Here is a 23,159-nt window from a genome sequence, read left to right on the forward strand (position 1 = left end):
AGCTAGTTTATAAAGATAAGGCAGGTCCAGGCCTGTTGCTGACTGACTACTACTTGTTTTTCCACAGAATTATTTCCCTCACTGATTTCCCTTTCAGTTCTTTACATTATATGCATACTGTTTAAACACCTGGCCATTTTATTCTGTTTTCATGTTGGACACTGTGCATAATCCTCCACTCACCTGCACCAGTGTAAATCCAGAGTGACTCCATTGTAGTTAATGGCACTCCTATAAATCAGAGGAGACTCTCACCAGCTAGTTAGTCTCAGGTACTCCACTGAATCGTCAGCTCTGCCTGCATGCAGTACAATGGTCTCCAGAATGATTCAGAGGACATACTGCTTCTGAAGGTGCTGACTTAGCATGGCTAGAAAAGAAAGCCAGCAGCAGAGAGCTGCTGGACTGATGGATGATAGTAGAGGCTCTCTAAATATTATTTAATCAAACAAGTGAACTCATGTGCTAGAAATCATCCTGACCTTTCTCTGGAAATACCACAACTTTCTCAACCAGGATATTAAACCACTATTCAGAGGTAAAAACAAAGAAACAGGAAATTAAATCTGTTTTCTGGTATTTTTTTTCTCTTTCCTGTTGACTTGCATAGGAAAAAAAGCAGGTATAAAGGATACATTTTCGAAGCACTACCAAGAATGTTAGCCAAATGATTCCCGCTAAAGGAAAAAGGAAAAAAAAAAACCTGTGCAAGGTTTTGCAAGTGTATTTCCTAAAATGCTCACCTCTTTCAGCTCTCCCAAGAAAGCTGTAGGGTACATCTACACAGCAAAAGCCATGCACAGCCTATGCAAACTAACTTGAATCCATCTAGTATGGATTACAATAAACCCAGACCTCAGAGCAGGCTAGTTGACGGAGTATGTCCAGAGTCCATGTTGGGTTTGTACTTTGCTGAGGTCTGCACTGTCCTACCTTCACTGCTGTTACTTGCACTAGCTGGGTTCAAGCTTGGTCAGATAGGCTAGCCCATGCACAGCTTTTGGTGTGCAGGCATACCCTTAGAAGTTGAAAGAGACTTAGAGTGGCAGGAAATTGAAAACATAGGATTATTTTATTTATTATTGTTCCTAATGCTATTTTAAAGTCTACTGTAGCCCTAGGCTTTGAAATTCAGGCTATGCAGAATCCTTGACAACTGAAAGTTATAGGACCAATCTTCACTTCCACTCTTATGTGAGGGAGGAATGGACAAGAAGCATGTGGGGAGCAGGATAATGTTTCCACTTCCTGTACCCTACAGAAACCTAGCCACAAGAGTACCACAGGACTGGGACTCTACTAGTCAGGAGTGGGCAGGACAACAGGAGAAGCCACATGAGGAAGAGGTACACCTGATTCAGAGGAAAACAGGAATTATAATAACGAGTGTACAAAGCATTGAGAGTATAAATTACATAGAGGCAAAATCTGCCCTGTTCTTGATGATAAAATTGAAATGATAGTTTCTCTAGATGACTGAATCATATCATTGTTTAATGATCATAGTATAGAAAACTGACTACTTTTAACAAGACAAAGCTGAATCTTGGCCACAAACTACCTTCCCCTCTACTACCTCTCATCAGGGAACTTTGGAGTTTAAGAAGTGTCACCAGAGATAGCTAAAAAAGACTGGAGACAGAGAATGGTGGCTCTGAAATAGCTAATGGTCTGCTTTCAATACCTTGTCTATGTTGGATATGTTGCATCAGTGTAATTAAATCAGTTTAAAGATTGCACCAGTATAACTAGATCAATGTTTCTAATATAGACAAGACTTTTTGGCTTGATCCATAGCTCATTGAAGTCAATGAGAATCTTTCCATTGCCTTCAATGGACTTTGGACCAGGCCTTAGGAATGTAGAGATTGCCATACAGGATCAGACCCAACATCAGTCTAGTCCACTATCCTGTCTCTGATAGTGGTCAGCACCAAATGCTTCAAAGGAAAGTGTAAGAGCCCAAAAGTCAGGATAGTCAGCCCCTCCCACATAGAGACCAGACTGAGACCTAATGGCTAACAAAGGTGGACTAAAGCTAGAAAGATTTTTGAACCCTTGTGTGTCCAAGTTTTTCTAGCCATGGTTTACCATTTGGGTATGGTAATGCAGGTTTTACTGGTACAATGTGGGTGTGTGTTTTTGCAGGTGTATCTCAGCTATGCCATAAGCTCTTCACAGTGGTGATCACATCTTCCTTTTAGATCATATAACAAAGAATACAACAGGACCATGATTATGTGGCTCTGCAATAGAAATTATAGAAATAAAAGGCAATATCCACCCAGCTCTAGTTGTAATGCATATGCAAAAGGTGGCAACTTTAAGGCTCCACATTCGGCCATATGCTATGCATTTCTTTGCTTTTATGTGGTTAGCCACATCCTTAACATTTAATATTATTTTTTGTTTAAAAGAATAGTAGGAAAAATGTGTCTGCATGGAATTTGGCTGCATTATAAAAAAAAATCTCTTGTCTTTGTGGGCAAGTAACCTGATTTTTTCAGGCAATGGCAATAATTATAAATAAATGAGGTCAAATAAAGCTTCAAGTTTGTACAGAGTTCAGTATTACTAATTATTATATCACATCTCAGCTCATCAAAACAAAGAAAATAAAAACAGTATGATGGTGACAATAAACCTCATTTTAAATTCACAACGCTTGATTCCCCACTCACACCTGCTTTACATCAGTGCAAGTCCATTGATCTCAGTGGAGTAACTCCCAGTTTGCACTAGTGTATATAAGAGGATAGACAGGCCCACACACTCTGTATGGTGTCTTGAAACCAGATTAAATGAACCAGAAATTGCAAAGAAGTAATCCATTGTTCTTCACCTACAGAAAATAGGGAATGTGTATAAGCACTGCTTTGAGACTTGGTTCTTTGTTTCAAAACAGATGTCTGGGTGGGGTTTGTTTTGGAGCAGGCCCTACTCTGTCAAACAGCACAGCTTTGACAGTTACTTGCTTGAGGGACAGCTGAAATGCAAAGCATTTCTGATCAGAATATCATATTCAGCTGGAAGTTAATTACTGTGTCTGTCTTGGTATAAATAATTAATTATGCAAAACCCACACAGCTGCAGCTGGACAGAGTTAAGAGACTTGCTGTCAATGCTTCTCTATTCTAGAAAGGATGAAGGGATTTAGAAAAATAAGCTCTTTAACTGTTGGGCCTTGCTATTGTGATGACCGCTTCCTGATCAGATGAGAATATGATTACCACTGAGCATGCTTTTTTACAGAAAGGACATTCCCCAATTTAGGCCAGTTGGGCCCCAATAATAAACTCTTGCCAGTGTCACTGCTGTGGTGCACTGACAAGCCAAACACATCAGATTGTCTTAGGGAAAACAGATTTGTAAAATTTCTTTAACTGTGCACTCATGTCCAGAGGAGTCACAAACCAAAGCAGTGTTTGTATTTGAGAGAGACAGAGAGAGAGAGGAATGAAAGCATATGGGTGTAATAATCAGTCTGTCTCCTTTTGTATCAGGCTATGTGAAGAAAAGGCCATTTTTGCAGAAATTACAAAAACCGATGACAGCAGTATTCTGAAATTCAATCAGACAATGAATATGTACATAGATTAATTCATTTGCCCAATAAATAATTATTTCTCAAAACAGAGGGGGGGAAATATGACTATTTGTCCCTTTGTGCTGATCCATAAGCCCTCATGTATCTTGGGTTTTGAATGTACAAGTATAACATTGAGCCTATTAATGTTTTTAATAAAGTAAATACTAATGGAAACTGCGTGATCATGGGAGACTTTAACTTCCCAGATATAGACTGGGGGACCAGTGCTAGTAATAATAATAGGACTTAGATTTTCCTAGATGCGATAGCTGATGGATTCCTTCATCAAGTAGTTGCTGAACCGACTAGAGGGGATGCCATTTTAGATTTGGTTTTGGTGAGTAGTGAGGACCTCATAGAAGAAATGGTTGTAGGGGACAATCTTGGCTCAAGTGATCATGAGCTAATTCAGTTCAAACTGAATGGAAGGATTAACAAAAATAAATCTGCAACTAGGGTTTTTGATTTCAAAAGGGCTGACTTTCAAAAATTAAGGAAATTAGTTAGGGAAGTGGATTGGACTGAAGAACTTATGGATCTAAAAGTAGATGAGGCCTGGGATTACTTTAAATCAAAGCTGCAGAAGATATCGGAAGCCTGTAAACCAAGAAAGGGGAAAAAATTCATAGGCAGGAGTTGTAGACCAAGCTGGATGAGCAAGCATCTTAGAGGTGTGATTAAGAAGAAGCAGAAAGCATACAGGGAGTAGAAGATGGGAGGGATCAGCAAGGAAAGCTATCTTATTGAGGTCAGAACATGTAGGGATAAAGTGAGACAGGTTAAAAGTCAAGTAGAGTTGGACCTTGCAAAGGGAATTAAAACCAATAGTAAAAGGTTCTATAACCATATAAATAAGAATAAAACTAAGAAAGAAGTGAGACCGCTAAACACTGAGGATGGAGTGGAGGTTAAGGATAACTTAGGCATGGCCCAATATCTAAACAAATACTTTGCCTCCATCTTTAAATAAGGCTAAAGAAGATCTTAGGGATAATGGTAGCATGACAAATGGGAATGAGGATACGGAGGTAGATATTACCATATCTGAGGTAGAAGTGAAACTCAAACAGCTTAATGGGACTAAATTGGGGGACTCAGATAATCTTCATCTAAGAATGTTAAAGGAATTGGCACCTGCAAGCCCATTAGCAAGAATTTTTAATGAATCTGTAAACTCAGGGGTTGTACCGTATGATTGGAGAATTGCTAATATAGTTCCTATTTTTATGAAAGGAAAAAAAAGTGATCCGGGTAACTACAGGCCAGTTAGTTTGACATCTGTAGTATGCAAGGTCCTGGAAAAAATTTTGAAGGAGAAATTAGTTAAGGACATTGAAGTCAATGGTAAATGGGACAAAATACAACATGGTTTTACAAAAGGTAGATCGTGCCAAACCAACCTGATCTCCTTTTTTGAGAAAGGAACAGATTTTTTAGACAAAGGAAACGCAGTGGATCTAATTTACCTAGATTTCAGTAAGGCGTTTGATATCCTGCCACATGGGGAATTATTAGTTAAATTGGAAAAGATGGGGATCAATATGAACATCGAAAGGTGGATAAGGAATTGGTTAAAGGAGAGACTACAACGGGTCCTACTGAAAGGCGACCTGTCAGGTTGGCGGGAGGTTACTAGTGGAGTTCCTCAGGGATCAGTTTTGGGACCAATCTTATTTAATCTTTTTATTACTGACCTCGGCACAAAAAGTGGGAGTGTGCTAATAAAGTTTGCAGAGGATACAAAGCTGGGAGGTATTGCCAATTCAGAGAAGGATTGGGATATCATACTGGAGGATCTGGATGACCTTGTAAACTGGAGTAATAGTAATAGGATGAAATTCAATAGTGAGAAGTGTAAGCTTATGCATTTAGGGATTACTAACAAGAATTTTAGTTATAAGCTGGGGATGCATCAATTAGAAGCAACGGAGGAGGAGAAGGACCTTGTAGTATTGGTTGATCATAGGATGACTATGAACTGATAATGTGATATGGCTATGAAAAAAGCTAATGCGGTTTTGGGATGCATTAGGAGAGGCATTTCCAGTAGGGATAAGGAGGTTTTAGTACTGTTATACAAGGCACTGGTTAGACCTCACCTGGAATACTGTGTGCAGTTCTCATCTCCCATGTTTAAAAAGGATGAATTCAAACTGGAACAGGTACAGAGAAGGGCTACTAGGATGATCCGAGGAATGGAAAACCTGTCTTATGAATGGAGACTCAAGGAGCTTGGCTTGTTTAGCCTAACTAAAAGAAGGTTGAGGGGAGATATGATTGCTTTCTATAAATATATCAGAGGGATAAATATAGGAGAGGGAGAGGAATTATTTAAGCTCAGTACCAATGTGGACACAGGAATAAATAGGATAAACTGGCCATCAGGAACTTTAGACTTGAAATTAGACGAAGGTTTTTAACCTTCAGAGGAGTGAAGTTTTGGAATAGCCTTCCAAGGGAAGCAGTGGGGGCAAAAGATCTATCTGGCTTTAAGATTAAACTCAATAAGTTTATGGAGGAGATGGTATGATATGATAATGTGATTTTGGTATTTAATTGATCTTTAAATATTCAGGGTAAAGTGGCCTAATCCCCTGAGATGGGATATTAGATGGGTGTGATCCGAGTTACCCAGGAAAGAATTTTTCTGTATTATCTGGCTGGTGAATCTTGCCCATATGCTCAGGGTTTATGGGATCGCCATATTTGGGGTCGGGAAGGAATTTTCCTCCAGGGCAGATTGGAAGAGGCCCTGGAGGTTTTTCGCCTTCCTCTGTGGGATGGGTCACTTGATGGAGGATTCTCTACTCCTTGAAGTCTTTGAACCATGATTTGAGGACTTCAATAGCTCAGACATAGGTGAGGTTTTTCGTAGGAGTGGGTGGGTGAGATTCTGTGGCCTGTGTTGTGCAGGAGGTCAGACTAGGTGATCAGAATGGTCCCTTCTGACTTTAATATCTATGAATCTATGACTGATACGGGATAAGTGTTTCTCTGTGTAACACTGATTTGGCAAAAATATGTTGTGCCTCCAGCACTAGTAAATTAAACATAAAATAAAGGCTTAATAAATGTATCAGATACTTGGTTGTATGCAAACATTACTTGCAATAAAATAAACTGCCACAAGTGATGGGATATTTTGTACATATAAAGAATCTAATCTCACCTCAATTCATCAAGATCAGACTAGGTCTTACTACATATTTTATTCTTGCCCTTAAGTTAAGGAAAGCAGTGTAAGCATCTATCTACCCAAATGAGTGAAAAGGGCCTTGAAAGGATTAAATGGAGAAAACAGGTATCTGTAAACCCACTTATGGATTTGGGCTGCACTTTGCTCTTGCTGTGTTCCAAATATACTACAACATAGGATACCTCCAGCATGGAAGGCACATTACAGAGCAATGAGTAAGTGAGTGGAATGTGTAGACAAAAATACAGAAGCAATGACATGCTCAGCAATTCACCTTAGAGTTTATAACCTGTGAAAGAGAGAATACTACCCAGAATGCCGGGGCTTATCCCCTACCCACTGAGGCAAGTTCTATGGGATCCTTCACTATACCTGGAAAGCTACCAGAGCTAGGCATGACAGTATATTGGGTTAATGGTTTTCCAAAGCAAAGTACTTCTTACAATGCAGAAGTTGCCTTTGTGCTGAACTACAGTGGCAGCATTGGATATGAACAGGAATTCAGCTTATGACTCCTGGACAAGAATACTGCCAACTGAGCTGCAGAGACATTGTGGGACCAAGTCTGCTTCTACTGAAGCCAAAGGTCATTAGTCTTTGCCTCCAGTGGAAGTGGAATTGGATCCAGCATAGCTGTCAGTGAAGTGGTTTTATAGTACAACTGGAATGGTAATATATTAATGCCAGGGGTCAGCTTTATTGTACACTTAGTTTAACAGTATAAACAGTTCAGATGTTAGTGTCATCAGGAATCAGTATGAATGGTTAAAAGAGCCATGGCCTGCCAAACTTAATGGATCTGAAAAAATTGATTCAACACTGCCAAAACTGCATCTCAAACACTTAAGATGATTTACATTGAACCAATCTGTTTTCCTGCATTTCTTTTACATAAGAACATAAGAATGGCCCAGCCCTATTGGGTCAGACCAAAGGTCCATCTAGCCCAGTATCCCGTCTTCTGACAGTGTCCAGTGCCAGGTGCCCCAGAGGGAATGAACAGAACTGAATCATCAAGTGATCCATCCCATCGCTCGTTCCCAACTTCACTAAGACATTCCTGCATGTTTGCACTGTCATTTCTGGCAATGGCTGTGCCTAAAATCTAAGGAAGCATTGTTCAGTAGCTCTTTTCTAACCTCTTGTGAATTGAATTGGAGTAGTAGTGAGGAAAGCATAGCTAGAAAGAGAGAAAGAGAAATATATGAAGGACTATGACCCACCATCGCAATCACAAGACATTGACAGTGTGGCTAAGTAACCCACTAGTGAGTCTGTGTGACATGTCCCCCCTTCTGCTGAGCACAGAGGAAACAAGTTGTGACAGTCCCCGTCTACGTAGGGGTAGCTGTTTTGCTCAAGCTTTAGCAGCTCATGCTTTTAGCTCTGGAGGGTCTGAGTTCAATCCCTGGTATTATATGGGGAGATTTTGGTCGGATTGCCGTGTCTCTCCTGATTTATTTCCTGACCTCACCTTGCACAGAGTAAAAGTTACCGAGAGCTTTGGGTTGAAAGAACCCCGGGTAACAGGTATCTTAGCTAAGAGGGAAGCCATCACAGAAACACCCACTTGATCCTAAAAGAGGATATCCAGATTCCTAGGAAAAAGAAAAGAAAACACTCCATTTTATCTGCTAACATGTGGTGAGGGGAAAAAAAAATCTATAGCGACCCCAATTTGGCATTATGTGGTCAGGGAGCCTAATAAAGGATTTAATTCAAATTTATCCTGAGAAACCAGGTATTTTTCTTGAATCCAGTAACCTGGATTCTACTAGTACTTTCTGAGGCAGCAAATTCTGAACAGATTACTTATGTTCCAGGGTATAGTATGTATTCTGCAAATGCTTATTATGTGTACTAAATTAACACAAATGACTGTCCGTGAATGGAGGAACAAAAGCTAACATTTGTGTTTCCTGTCTGTCCCCCCTGGGTCAGCAACTCAACACCCCATCTGTTTCCTCCAAACCCTTACATCACCTCTGCACCTATTTGCCTGTATCCGGACCCCCTCATTTGCTCCTTCCAACATCTATTCCTATTCAGGAACTACAACATCCCCTGCACCCAGTTAACAGGCTCAGCAAACACACCAGGCTCTCAGATTCCCTCTGCCTTTCTTAATTATATATAAATAAATGTGTGCATGTGTATATTTTGGGTTTTAACTAATGAGGTTATTCCTTTTTCTGCATATTTTGTAATCCATCTGAAATTGCCTTTGTTATATATTGTTTTTCTTCCTTATAAAAATAAAGTTTTAATTATAAAATTATGCAATAAGTTCATCCCAAAATATACTGTCCCCAGCATATAACTAAACTAATCTGACACTCCGATTTCTATTATGGAATATGGTTTGGTTTATTTTATGTAATGATGTTGCATAGAAGTAAACAATCCTTTTATTTGTACTGGTAATTTTTATATAATATGGACATTAAATTAAAATGAAGTATACTTCAGTTTTGTTGAAGAGGAAGTATAATAGCACCATTTCTTTCAAGGAAAGATTCCAATTAAAACCCCCAAAAACCTAACACTGGTGCACTATCTGACAAGAGCTGCTGTATGGAACTGGTAGGAGGTCCTTTTCCTAGCTTGTTCTCAAACACAGTGCACAGACTGCAGAGAGACCAAACTCACATAAAAGGAAGAGTGGTTGTTTCTCTCGCTCTCTTTTTTTTTTGGCAAAGACACAGAACTAGGACTTCGGAGATGTGAGGTCATTTCCTGGCACATTCCCAGACCTCCTAAGTGACTTTGGGAAAATCACTTCATTTCTCTGTATCTAAGTTCTCCATCTGTAAAATAGTTAACATAATACTTTCCTACTACTCAGTGAGGTTGCAAGGTGCTTAGATACTATGGAAATGGGGCCATATACATACCTAGTTAGGTAGAAGTAGCAATACAACATAAAATTCAGCTCATAACTCCTCCCCAAACTGGGGTGCATCCACTTGCCTGAGGGCTAAATTCATCTTGGTGAAGCCAACATAGTTACCACAGGTATGAATGTAACCTCCAATGAGTCTGAAGAACCTATTTTACTCCCTAGCAGGATCAACATCTGCTAGCAAGGTGGGATGTTTCAGGCAAACACTTATTTTGTAACAGGAACTTGGGCCGAAGACAGTGACACTACTGTTCCTTCATGTATTTTAACCCCCTGTAGGTTTCTAGGACATTCTCAGGTCCTTTGTAGAAAGTTAAGTTACAAACCTCTACTCAGTCATTATCAGCCTCCTCCATTGTGTTATTCCCCTCAAACCTCTAAGCACATGAAAATTCTACCCCATCTGTCATCTCTGTCTCTAATGGAAATAGTCTTACCTTTACAGACATCCCCAATTGTACTGTAATTTGAATTCCATTTTCTGGAATTTTGGCATTTGTACATGGACCAATTTCATCCCTAAAGTTCCACCAGAGATGATCTTGGCCCGGTTATCTCTTTGGAGTCTTTCCTGCCATGCCAAAGGCATCTCATACTAACACAGTGTATGAGATTCCTGGATAACAGTGTGGGATCTCACTAAGAATAAGTTTGGACTTAATCCCTATTATGAAAGTTCCAATACTTATGCATTTCTTTTTCCAGGAGGCTCTGATAAAGTGATTTCAGTCCCTAATGCATTATTAACTGAAAAGAGTACTGTGTCTTCCCTATCACAAGCCTCTGCTCAGAACTCCCAGCAGGAGCAAGGCAGGTCACTGAGTCATTATTAACCAATAGCTGACAGCTAATTGATTTTATACTTGTGTACGGAAGATTGTGAACCATAAATTAAAAAATAATTTGCTTTGTACTTTTAGTATCATAGACAGTTATAAAACCTTACAAAATCTAAGCATATTACAGTCCATCCTTTTTTACTGATCTTGGCTTAAAGACTGGCCTTTTGCAAATTCATACTCCATAACACTCATTATCTCTTAACCGGAATGCAAGAACCAACCCTCCAGCACTAGTTGCCTCATGGAGACATTAATATAGAGTTTTCAAAACTGAAACCACTTTAGGGTAGTTTTAATGAGGTAGTATTTATAAAGCATGATAGACAGAAATAATAAGTCAGCATTTATGAGGGAACCCTTAGAAATGGAGCTGCAGCAGGCAGAGAGCCAACAGAAATTGTTGTGTGGATGAAATATCTCCTAAAACAACTCTCCTAGTTGAGCCTAATGCAATTAAAGTTAGTGATGTACATAATATGAAAACTGGGAGTTCTTCCTGCTAATAACCACTGTGTAACTGGGGCAATCCATTTAATTAAATATACACTTATATAGTCTCCTGGTAGTGGATGTATAATTAAGAGTATAGGCTTTGCATTCCAAAATAAAATTTTGCAAATGACAGAACAAACAAAAATTTGGCATGGTTACTGCTCATTGTTTGCACATTTTGTTTTACAAGCAATTTGATCTGAAACTCAAAACCAGCTGTTATTTGAACTGAAACTTTTTCATGGATGTCATGGTGTCACACAGTACATCTCTCTGTATATCATCTGTCTATCAAGAAACTAACATGTGACCCCCAGAGGATAGGACAGACTTGGTGCAATTACTATTATCCTTTTAGTAGATGGGTGCACATACTATTTAATATTGGGTTACTGGTCCATGAATAGGGCTCCTAAGCACTCTGGTAATACAAATAATAAAAATCCATCATGCCATAAATACTGATTTTAATCAGGATCAAATGACTTTTATAAGGGTATCTATTTTAGACTGGGGAAAGATGGTTGCTCACTCTCAAACTTCTTGACTACCGTTTAAAGAGGTGTTAAAAGCAAAAAAGTTATTGATGGACCAGAAGGGTGACAATTAGCTTATAAAACTAGGAGCTTAGAGAGATGTAACAGATGAAGATTAGTAACTAAGAGCTGATGTAAGAATTGAAATAAAGGTGCTGAGAAGCTTGGGAAAAGAGGAGAAGTGATTCATATTAACAAAATCTGATTATCAAAATAATATGATTAGACTATAAAGATGCAAGATGGTGAGGTTTTGGAAACCTAGCAAAATAAATCATGCAGTAGTTAAGTAGGCTGCAAGACAGAGGCAGTCTTAATAATTAAATGCGAATGTCTCTAAAATAGACATTTCCCATTTAAACAAAAAGGAAGATTAAGGTCCAAGGAAACTAAATACCTCATGACAGTGCATGAGTGGAGTAATTTATGATGAGAAATGAAATAGGCCTCACACACTGTTCCAGACATCTTGAAGTTACTAGGTATATGTCTTTCAATTAATCATGTCTTAAAATTAAAGGTTCACTGTGGTGTTCTTGACAAGGGCCCTCCGTGCCTATGTTGCTAGTGGAATAACAGAACCCCAATATAATGCTATGAGTGCATAAGATGCAATTCTTATCTTAAAAATATGTGCATTTCTATACCGGCTTTGAAAATGAATAGATAGGTTTGCAGTGTTGTTGCAGCCGTGTCAGTCCCAGGAAGAGCTCTGTGTAAGCTCAAAAGCTTGTTTCTCTCACCCACCGAAGTTGGTCCAATAAAAGATATTACCCACCCTCTTAGGATAGGTTTGGAGCATTTGGATACTCCTTCATGTTTTTCTTCCTATGTGACATCCTGTCTCAGAAGTAAAAAAAACACATTTCCTTATACGTGATGATTTACTGGTAACAAATCTCATCAGCAACCTCTCGTCTGGTTCAAATTCTGGGAGAAGGTCAGAGGAGAAAAAGAGGTGGAAATTAGTGGAAGTAATGAGATTTGCATGTCATTCAAGGGTAGACTGAGGTGAGTTTTGCTATAACACTTATCTGGTATGGGTCCCCTTAGGGGAAACAGAGGGATGAATCATGCAGCTCCCAGGGTTGCTGGTGCAGCCTTTGTACTTGCTGAAGACCAGTCAAATAAAGACACATTGTTCTTCCCTGCTTATAGGCATTATTAGTGTATATTCTGAGTTCTAAAATCAGAAGCGAGGTCTTCTTTTGTATGCGTCACAAGTGGATATCTAAACTGTTCAGCCATCTAACTGCTGCATCATCAAGGGTAGAAAGGCATTGCAGTCCACCCTTCAATCTTCTAATTGTGCACTCCACCCCATCTCACTATCTGTATGCTGCCCTGCAGTCACACTTTGAAGACTGAGCTAAGCTAAAATTTTCCACTGTGACCTTTTGGTGGCATTCCCTCATGAATAGGGTAAAGCAAACCAAAAATAGACAAAAAAAAGGAACAAAGGTTCACATTTGAAGAAGGGAGGGTTTTGCCTTGCTGTGGCCTGAGAATGGGAAAGTGCTGTTTAATCATTGCTGCTAAGTTTTGCATACCTCCAGGTGTGACATTTAATGAAAATTATATAATGAATTGATTTGCATATTTCCATATATTTTGGATTTAATCAACAACTCCAGCTTTTAAAATTGTGCTGGTAAAAAGCAACAGATTTATCAGAAACCAGCCCCAGTGAAGTCAATGGCAAAGCTCTTCATTGTCTCAAATGGGGCCAAGATTTCACATGGTGAATGGAGGAGACCACTGTTTACTGGCAGGAGAGCAGAAGTGCAAGTTTCCTACACGCATTGCTCTGCCAGCCTGCCTTAGTCTTAATCTACAGATAGGCTCCAAATCCAGAAGGTAAGTAAATTAACCTCAAATTTATTATTTTCTAAAATAACCTTATAATTTATAAACCAAACTTGTGATTTTTGGTGGGAGGGGAGAACTGACTCCTGATTTTGTAATGCTTAAGTGTTTGGCTTGGCCATATTCTAACAGGGGTGGGTCAGTCTTCATGGTCCTTGCAGTTCTTGGTCTGTCAGCTAACTCTGCCAATTAGTGCAAACCCTGGTGGTCAGTTTGATGCAAAACTCACTTGATGCATCAAACATCTAGTAGATGGGACCAGCTTTCACTGAGCTGTGCTGGATTCAAACTGGTGACCTACATGTGAAAGTCTGTAGCTCATTAATAATGCCCTGAGGCATTCAGTCCCCCAATAAAGTGCTCACTTAAGAAGGAAGAACGGGCAGATGGACACCCACAAAATGTGGTATGCAAGTTAAGGTTGCATACCTAACACAAACACATGGAAATGAAAAAGTTAAGGCACCTAATAGCACCTACCCTCTACTCCTTCACTGAGTGAAGTATGGTTACTTTTCTAGTGGGGAGGTGCATAACACACTACACGCCACACTCATAACTCTGCTCCAGGAGGGATGGCAGCCTTCCAGAACCTCTCTCCTCAAACTCTCCATCACCAGAAATGGACTAGACTGTCCCCCTCCTGCAACCCAGTCTGCATAGTTCTTAAAAAACAAAACAAAACACACACACACTCATGTCTGATGAGTAGTGGGCACCAGAAGTCATGGATACTCAGCAGTTGGCCCATTCATTTGGTATGGATTATATAATAAGTATTTATACTGGTAACAAATTATACTAGCTTGACTGTTCCCTGCTTATTTCTGACATATGGAAAGTAAGCTTCATGTGCGCTAGCCAAGAGCTTTACATGTTTTTGGCTCTGTTCTGATCTGCAAGTTTGAACGCATATTCTGAGCACAACGTTGCTGCAGTCTAGCCCCATTACGATGATTCAGAATTATTTTGTCTCCTTTGACTGTAAAAAGGTTTTGCCATCGTAGTTTTGTGAAATGAATTGTGCTGTCGGACTGTCGTGTTATTTCACACAGTAAAATTTACTGTTCAGCACAGACCAGATGCACTCATATGGGTGAACAGGCTGACAGAATACACACGAAATTATTCATTTTGTAGTAAAAAGTACAATGAGCTATTCAGCACATGTTAGAGTAGTGAATCACATCAGATGACTGCCTCTGTAGTTTCAATGGATGAGGAAAGAGATGAGAAAGTATCTGAAAATGAAGCATGATTGACGTGCTGCACTTTTTTGTATCCCCTGCATTACAAATGCCATCTCTCCCCTTACGGTGGTAAAATGTTGTGATATTCATTAATAAAAAATAAAAAAAGAGTACTGCTAGCTGTCCAGTATATCACTATTAAAAATAAACAGTGCAGTTCTAATACTGAGCTAACTATGGGTGAATGCTAGTTTAATATTCGCAGCCACTGTATGTTGTACAGCAGTTTTGCACATTAGGAACATTGGAATTGCCATACTGGAGCCAGTTGTCCGACAGTATATTAGACTAGATAGTAGCCAGAAATAGATGCTTCAGAGGAATGCATCAGAACCCTGCAGAAGGCAACATAAATCTCATCCTGATCCCTGATAGCTAGAGATTGCTCCAAAGCATGAGATTTAGTATCCTTTCCAAAATGTTTATATTTGGTAAGTGTAATTTCTCTGGATAATCTTGAAAGCCATATAAGTGTCCATTCCCTTTTTGAATCTCACTATGTTCTTGGCCACAATGGACTTCCTGTGGCAATGAGTTCTACAGCTTAATTACATGCTGGTAATTACCAACCATGAACAGTCATTATTACTGAAAACTGAATTTATGGAAGAGTTAGCAAAATTGTACAAGTAAAAATGCCAAGAGCCTGTAGCGAAGTCGTGGACTCACCGGCAAGGTGCCTCCTGCTGGTAATCAGCTCTTTTTCAGATCCAGAGCACCTGCAGCTGGCTGGCGGCTTGCCTGCCTTAGGCCCTGTGTCCCTCCCAGACCCTGGTGCCCCTTTACCTTGGGGTTCTGCCCCAGCAGAACCCCCACACTGTGGGTCTTCCCTCCCAGGGGAACCCCCAACCCTCTAAGCCCACCTTGCCTCAGTGGCTACAGCCAGTCATCATCTAGTCCCTTCTTACTGGGGCAAACTGCAGTCTGTAAACCACTCATCATTGGCAAGGGGGTCAGACCAGCTGCCTCTGCTTAACCTTGAGCTGCATTTCTGCAACCCCAGTACCTGTTTTTGCCTTTAGTAAGGCCTCAGCCTGGGGATTTACAAGGTTGGAGCTCCCCAGTTCCTCTTGCCTTTCCCCAGCACTGTTCTATTTCTGGTACCCTGAACTCCCAGGCAGCCAGATCCTTCTTTCTCCACAGCTAGAGAGAGACTCCTTCCCTTCTGGCCCTGCAGCCCTTTTATAGTGCCAGCCCAGCCCTGATTGGCAGCCTCTCTGCCTTTTCTGATTGGTTGTCATCCCCAGCCCTCGCCAAGGGCTGGCTTTTAACCCTTGCTGAGCTAGAGTGGTGTGACTGCCCCACTACTGTGCCCAAAAGAGTTTGTCTAGATCAGTGTTTCATTAGTGGTCCATTGAGCTGCTTCTGTCACAATGGGGAAGTATAAGTTAGTCTTCAAGAACTGATGATTCCTTCTAATAGCAGGTCAGTCCAGGACAATCTTTATGGTTTCCAGATCTCTTTCAAATATTTCACAAACAGAAAATAAAACATACATGAATTGGATAAATAATTTGCTGATTTATTCAACAAGTTCTTCTTGCAGCATTGCATACTGGCACTGCCCAGGATTGAGCCCAGAATCCACACTTGCATAGCCAAATCAGAGAAGACAATCAAAAGAAACCAAAAGCAAAATTTACCTCTCACTAACATTAGTTTAAGTCAGGAATGAGGCCAACTAGCTCATAGTATTACATTGTTGAATAACCAATGCAAGTTTGAAGAGAATCAAGCATTTCTAATTACTTTGGAATATAGAGGTCTTTACCTAATCCATATCTCAGGAATCTATTTCCTTCTTGATTTTAGTAAAGTCACAGGACAGGTTATAAAATGCAGTGGATTGCCGAACTTCTCCCCTAATGCACACACATCTGGTTAAAAAGAAAATGAATGTGCTGAGTAAGTCCTTGTTGACAATACTTCCCATGAGCTGTGTGGCTCATCTTCCTCTTACTGAAAGAAAAGGAATACTTGTGGCACCTTAGAGACTAACAAATTTATTTGAGCATAAGCTTTCGTGAGCTACAGCTCACTTCATCGGATGCTTCATCCTCTTACTGACTCAGCAATACCACCAGGGTCACTGATATTAGTAGACTAGATGAGTTGCAAAGTTTTTCATTTCCATTATAGGATATCATTCCCAATAGAGCATATTTGTGGTGACAGAAAGTCATATAATGGCTAGTCCTGGGGGTCTCAGCCCAGTTCCTAAAAATCACCACTACAATTGACATTCATTTGCCTACTTGTTGGCATTGTCAGGTCTGCTCTACAAACAGAAATGGCACCAATTTAACTAATTGTTTTCTATGCAAGTTCAGTTAAATTGGTGTGAACACTCTGAAATCAAGTTAAGGTGGCATAAAATCCATATAACATAATTTGGGTTGTTACATTGGCCACTTTCAGAAGAGATGGGACTGGGACAAGTAACTTCCACTTCTCTTCACTAACTAAGCCACCTGCATTTTAGAATGGATTCACCCCTGAATAGGGGCAGGCAATGTTACTGAGAGACCATTTTACTAGGCACTGAACTTACACATAGTAAGCCAATCCCTGTCCAAAAGAGCAAAGTAGAAAAGTCAAAATTCAAAGGGTGAGAGGGTGAATAGAGGTGCAGAGTTTTGAAATGACTTTCCCATGATCACTTAGCAGAGCCATATCCACTCGATGATATTACCTCACAGCTAATTTTATGGTGCTCTTCTGAAGCCACAATCTCATTCCTTGGCTGATAAGTGGTCACCAGAACCCTCTGCCAGCATTTATGCCGATGTAAAATAGCATAAACCTTTGATGACTCTGGATCAGTCAGTGGAATATAGATACCAGTGTTATATGAGTAAGCATGTGGTAATGTGAGATGTTAAGGCAGTACTCCATTAAATGCCAGACTAGGGCCCAGCTTTTAAACATTTATTCAAATGTAATATGCAAGTACTGCATTGACACAGCTTTTTTCTTTTGTTTGTTTTCCACTCTCCTCCCTCCTTTCCCTGAGCCCCGCCCCCCCCACACCTTATTGAATTTAAAAATTAGTGGCAGGTCAGCAGAGACTATAAATTAAGAGTATATAAGGAATATGATATATAATCTTAATATGAGTATATGGAAGAATGAGAAATTACATCTCCCAGTTTGTGATGAATTTTTAACCCTTTGTTTCTGTACATACACACACTTTATAAATAATCCTATTTAGAGTAAAAAGACTTGTTTTCAATACCTGTTTGCATGTAAATAGTTCATATGAATACCTCAGTCTGGTCGTTAATATTGTCAGTCTCATGGATTTCCTTAAATTTCCTTAACTATAGTTGGAGTGAAGTCTCATGTAATTGGTTTATTGTCATGCAATATGTTGCTATTACGGACAATATTTTGAAGGGGTATCATTCTTTGTATGATGTTTGAGGTCCAGTGAGATACTGGCTGGTGTGTAATAGAGGGAGAAGAAATCCTATCCAGTGATCTGTCATTCCTGTCATTTTTGGTTCATTTTAACTGAAGCATAAATTTCAAGGCACTGTTTCAGTGGAAATTGAGTACATTGGTCATGGAAAGTGAACATGGGGCTGGGAGAAGGAAGAAGAGAGGGAAATATCTGGACCAAATCCCCTTTGTCAGCAAACAAGCAGAAAGAGCAGGGCTAATACAATGAATCCTGGTCTAGTAAAGATGGGTATCCTGATTACTCAAGACCTGTGTGAAGTTGGGAATAGGAAGAAGCCTCTCTGTATATATATATAATGATATATAAAATGTTATAGACAATCTCATTTTCAGGTGGTGTGTGTTGTGGGGAGCGGGGGTTGGGTACCGAGGTTTCAAACAGTGGTTCTTTATGGCAGAAATGCAGAAGCAGTCTAATTTCATATAAAAAGAATGATGCTATTTCAGCAGAGGGGGTAGTGTTAGTCAGATCCAATCATGGGGAAACCCCTGCAATTGCATAATTCATAAGATTCCACTCATTTTCTTTAGCCTTTAACTACAAACCATCCACCAGCCCTATCCCTATCCTCAAACATGCACCCCAAAGTTATATTATTTATCTACAGGTCTGTATATCTGTGATGTTTGAGATTGCTTTAGGAACAGTTCCCGCACAAAGTTTCCTTAAAAGAAAAAATATTAATTAAAATCTGGGATTTTTCACCATCCTGTCTGTTATTTTGACTTTCTCAGGCATTGCTGAAAAGAACACGACAACATGAAGAGCATGTCAAACATGGGTTATTTTTCTTTCAATGTATAGATTTTTTTTAGTAGTTTGCTTACAATGTAATGGACTTCTTGTTTCGGGAAAAGCACTTTCCTGTCAGAAATAGCTATTATGTCAAATCATGTTCAATTTCAAGCAGAAAGAGTGAACAAAGAAAGAAAATGCACGATTCATGATGGTTTATCATATTGCTGGTAATTGGACCAGATGAGCTCTGTGGAACTTGCTGAGTCTATTTCTATCTGGGCAAAGCTTATTATTATTTGCAGTCATTGAACAATGGATTCAGTATTCCGGCATCATCTTGAGAAGTGTTTTTATATGATGTAAGCTTGCATGATTTAAGCTCTGGACTGTTTCAGGCTATGATAAAAGCTGCCATCACCTCACTAGGAATTTCCTGTAATGTATAAACACTTGACTTCACACTAACCTTCCCTCCTGCCTCTCATACATCCTTGCATGCATATCAATGACTGCTGAAAAGGGCACTGCTGTGTACCTAGGCCTAGTCAACAGCCTGCATTGATCAAGGCCTAAGGATTACTGCACCACTGACTGCTAATCAATAGATATTGAGTGCAATCCCTTGCTCCAAATTCAGCAGGGTTAATAAGTGTCTACACAAAACAATGGTCTGAAATACAATCTTTCTATTCAGTGAGCAGAGAGAGGTAGAAATGTTTGCTTCAGCAGCTGTAGATAAAGCCTGTGGGAGGCAAAGCTTTAGCTTTTACCCAAATTTGGCCTGAAGCATTCTTGATTTGCTAAGTGTGCTGTGCATTAGAGGCAGCTATGTTGCTGACAAGAGAAATACCTCATATGATTACATGTTTCTGAGCTCCAGAAAGTCTTTGTTTGATCTCCTTTGCACATGGAGGGCATATGAAGCTCCTTAATGTCCCCTCTGTTAGACCTGTAGTTTTACCTTTTATGCTCAATAAACAACTCTAAACACACTCAGGATGGGGGAAAGAAATCAAATTTAATAGCTGTCAAAAAGCCCTCTCTCTTTTACATAGTTGATGATGCTATCTTGAGATGAGAAGCAGAACTCAAACAGAGAAGCAAGAATGGTTGTAAGAAGCCCAATTTTTAATAATTTTGATTGTTAAAAAGATAGCCCTAAATTTCAAACAATGCACAGGATGACCTTAGTGTAAAACCCAGCACAGAGATACAGTTTGCCAAGCTATCTGAAAAAATTGGGGTAGTCAACCAGCTGCACTATCTGCTAGTTTATGATGAATGGTGATGTCTTAACGTTGGCTTAACATCTGTCTGCCTACTTCATTTCTAATTGCATAACCTTAGCTAACTGGTGTTGGTGGTATGCTAGATTTCAGTGCTGCAATGTGAGACGAATGATCCATGAATGTGAAGGATTAAGTATGTTTATGCTCTCTAGCCAACTCTGCCTTCAGTGGATGCCCAATTTACTACAAGGGGGCATATGCTGTTAATGATGTTTTGATCATTTCAAGTGGATTATTGGAAACATCTTCATAGTAATACAGGAGGGTAAGTTTTTGCTTATCATTAGGGTTTTACTAAAGTACTCTCTACCAGAAGAGCTTCACCTGCCATTACATTATGGTGTAAGATGTGCATGATGTGTGTCCATTCATAAGGGTTTATGAAAAAAGAGTGCCTTTTGCAAATAAAGATAAATATATTACACTGTCAGTCTGCTTGCATACGTACATACCTATCACACAGCACTTCAAATCAAAGAAATATTATTTGTTGAAACCAAATTGTCTGTCATTCTGCTTTTCTGCGTAACTGTCCTTGCTTTTACATTAAAATGGGGGTTCCATTATATTTTTTAATCCAAGTTTTGTATCTCTTCTGCAATGATCCACACTCCCATGCCAACCTAATGAAATAAAAGGCCCAGCTGTGGCACCCTTACTCATGCTGTCTTGTACCTTTCTCCATCACAATAGTCATCTCAACAATGCTAAAAGCAAGAAAAGGGACCCATGTTCTATGAAGTGTAACTTGCTAAAACAAGCAACTACATAAACTTATGTCAAAGACTCCCTCCCTTCCTCTTCCTTGCCTGATTTCCTCTCTCCCTGTGCTACACCATATCTAAGCTTGGACCTGTTCCTACCGACATTTATACATATGATCTGGACTCACACGAGTCCCAGTGACGTTACAGAGCGATGTAAGATTGTGCTCCTAGAATGTAAACTCCTTGGAAGAGGGACCTTATTTAAACTTCCTCTGTTAAGAACCATGTACACATATGGTAAGGATATAATAATAATGGACATTTAAAAAGTCAGACTTTCATATTTAGGACTTCAGATTTGCCAATTTGATTATGAATCTGTGAGTAGACAGCTTGGTGCAGAGGGTAATCATTTTCCCACTGCCAAGGAGGAGATCTGGGTTTCAATTTTGGATTTGGTCCTCTTGCATCAAAATTCAGAGGGATCTGAGACTGGTACATGGATGTGAAGAGTCATAATGTAGATGATTTTAAAAATGTTTTGCTAAGAAATGTTGGTTTCCCCTGTGAAATCTTTATAGTATAGGGTAAAAGCACACAAAAGACCAAATTTCACCGGGTTGGGGGGAGACCAGATTTCACGGTCCGTGATGCCTTCTTCCTGGCTGTGAATTTGGTAGGGTCCTAGTTAAGGCAGAACCTAGAAATCCCCAATGAAAGATCAGGGTCTCATATTAGTTGTACAGGCAGGAAACATAGGAGTCAGTCGCTGCGCAGAGGATGACAGGTGGATGGACTAAAGACTAAATCATCCCCTTGCATGTAAAAAAAAAATCACAAAAGGGCAAAAATTAGTCTTTCTGTAGCACCATCCTCTCATTGGGCTAGGTTACAGGGCCTGCAAAGGATATTGGAAACTAAGCTACAAAATTTTGACAGCAAGTAAGCCGCTGGTGCACTGCATGCTGAGTAATATTGTCTCACTGTTTCCTTGTACTTCCTGTTAGTCTGTTGGACAGCCCCCTGTAATCTCTTGTCTTATATTTGAATTAGAAGCTCTCTGGGGCGGGGAGCATCTCTTTGTTCGGTTTGTACAGCACCCAGACCAATGGGGTCCTGATCCATGACTAGGGATTCTGGGTGCTTTGGGAATAAAAGTAATGAACAACAACAATACAGAACACCAGTGACAATGTATAGGGGGCCTAAGCAGAAACCATGAAGAGAAGCAGGTGTATCCCCAGTGATGCATCAGATGAGCTGTCCTGCTCGTTTAGGACATGGTGCGGCTAGAGCCAAAGGATCTGCATCTAGTGGGGAATGAGGGGCAGTTTCACATAAGAAGATGTTGATGGGTTCAGTGTTACCTTTCCCAGTATTTTTACTAGTATCTTTATCAAGCATTCTTAAAACTACAATACCCACCTGGGGAAGTGAGGAAACAGATTGACTGAGCGAAATGGGTACCCAGAAGGTACCTACATAGGACAGGCCCAACAAGGAAAATAACAGAACACCACTAGCCATCACTTACAGCCCCAGCTACACACCACACCACAGAAACATTAACCCTGGAACCAATCCCTGTAACAAACCTCATTGCTTACTCTGTTCCCATATCTACTCTAGTGACACCATCAGAGGACCCAACCACATAAGCCTCACCCTCAGGGGCTCATTCACCTGCACCTCTACCAATGTTATATATGCCATCATGTGCTAGCAATGCCCCTCTGCCATGTACATTGGCCAAACCAGACAGTCTCTACGTAAAAGAATAAATGGACACAAATCAGACATCAGAAATGGTAACATACAAAAGCCAGTAGGAGAACACTTCAATCTCCCTGGACATTCTATAACAGATTTAAAAGTCTCCATACTTCAACAAAAAAACTTCAAAAACAGACTTCAAAGAGAAACTGCAGAGCTACAAAAAGAAAAGGAGTACTTTGTGGCACCTTAGAGACTAACAAATTTATTTGAGCATAAGCTTTCATGAGCTACAGCTCACTTCATGCTCAAATAAATTTGTTAGTCTCTAAGGTGCCACAAGTACTCCTTTTCTTTTTGTGAATACAGACTAACATGGCTGCTACTCTGAAACCTGCAGAGCTACAATTCATTTGCAAAATTAACATCATTAATTTGGGCTTGAATAGGGACTGGGTGTGGCTGACTCACCACAAAAGCAATTTTCCTCTCTTGGTATTGACACCTCCTCGTCAATTATTCCCTGGCACTAAACTGGGAGGAGTGGTAGATATGCTGGAGGGTAGGGATAGG

At 39.9% G+C, this 23,159-nt stretch overlaps 1 long non-coding RNA gene across 1 annotated transcript; it reads right to left on the reverse strand.

The window, feature by feature from the left end:
• Nucleotides 1-2,000: 2,000 nt before the first annotated feature.
• Nucleotides 2,001-22,425, reverse strand: LOC122459231. The gene is made up of 3 exons (XR_006279769.1): nt 22,259-22,425; nt 10,010-10,018; nt 2,001-2,011 (listed from the first exon to the last, which is right to left on the reverse strand). It is a non-coding gene; the product is annotated as an uncharacterized LOC122459231 (long non-coding RNA).
• Nucleotides 22,426-23,159: the final 734 nt, after the last annotated feature.

Source organism: Dermochelys coriacea, chromosome 3 (genome assembly GCF_009764565.3).
Source record: "Dermochelys coriacea isolate rDerCor1 chromosome 3, rDerCor1.pri.v4, whole genome shotgun sequence".
In the NCBI taxonomy this organism is placed as follows: Eukaryota; Metazoa; Chordata; order Testudines; family Dermochelyidae; genus Dermochelys; species Dermochelys coriacea.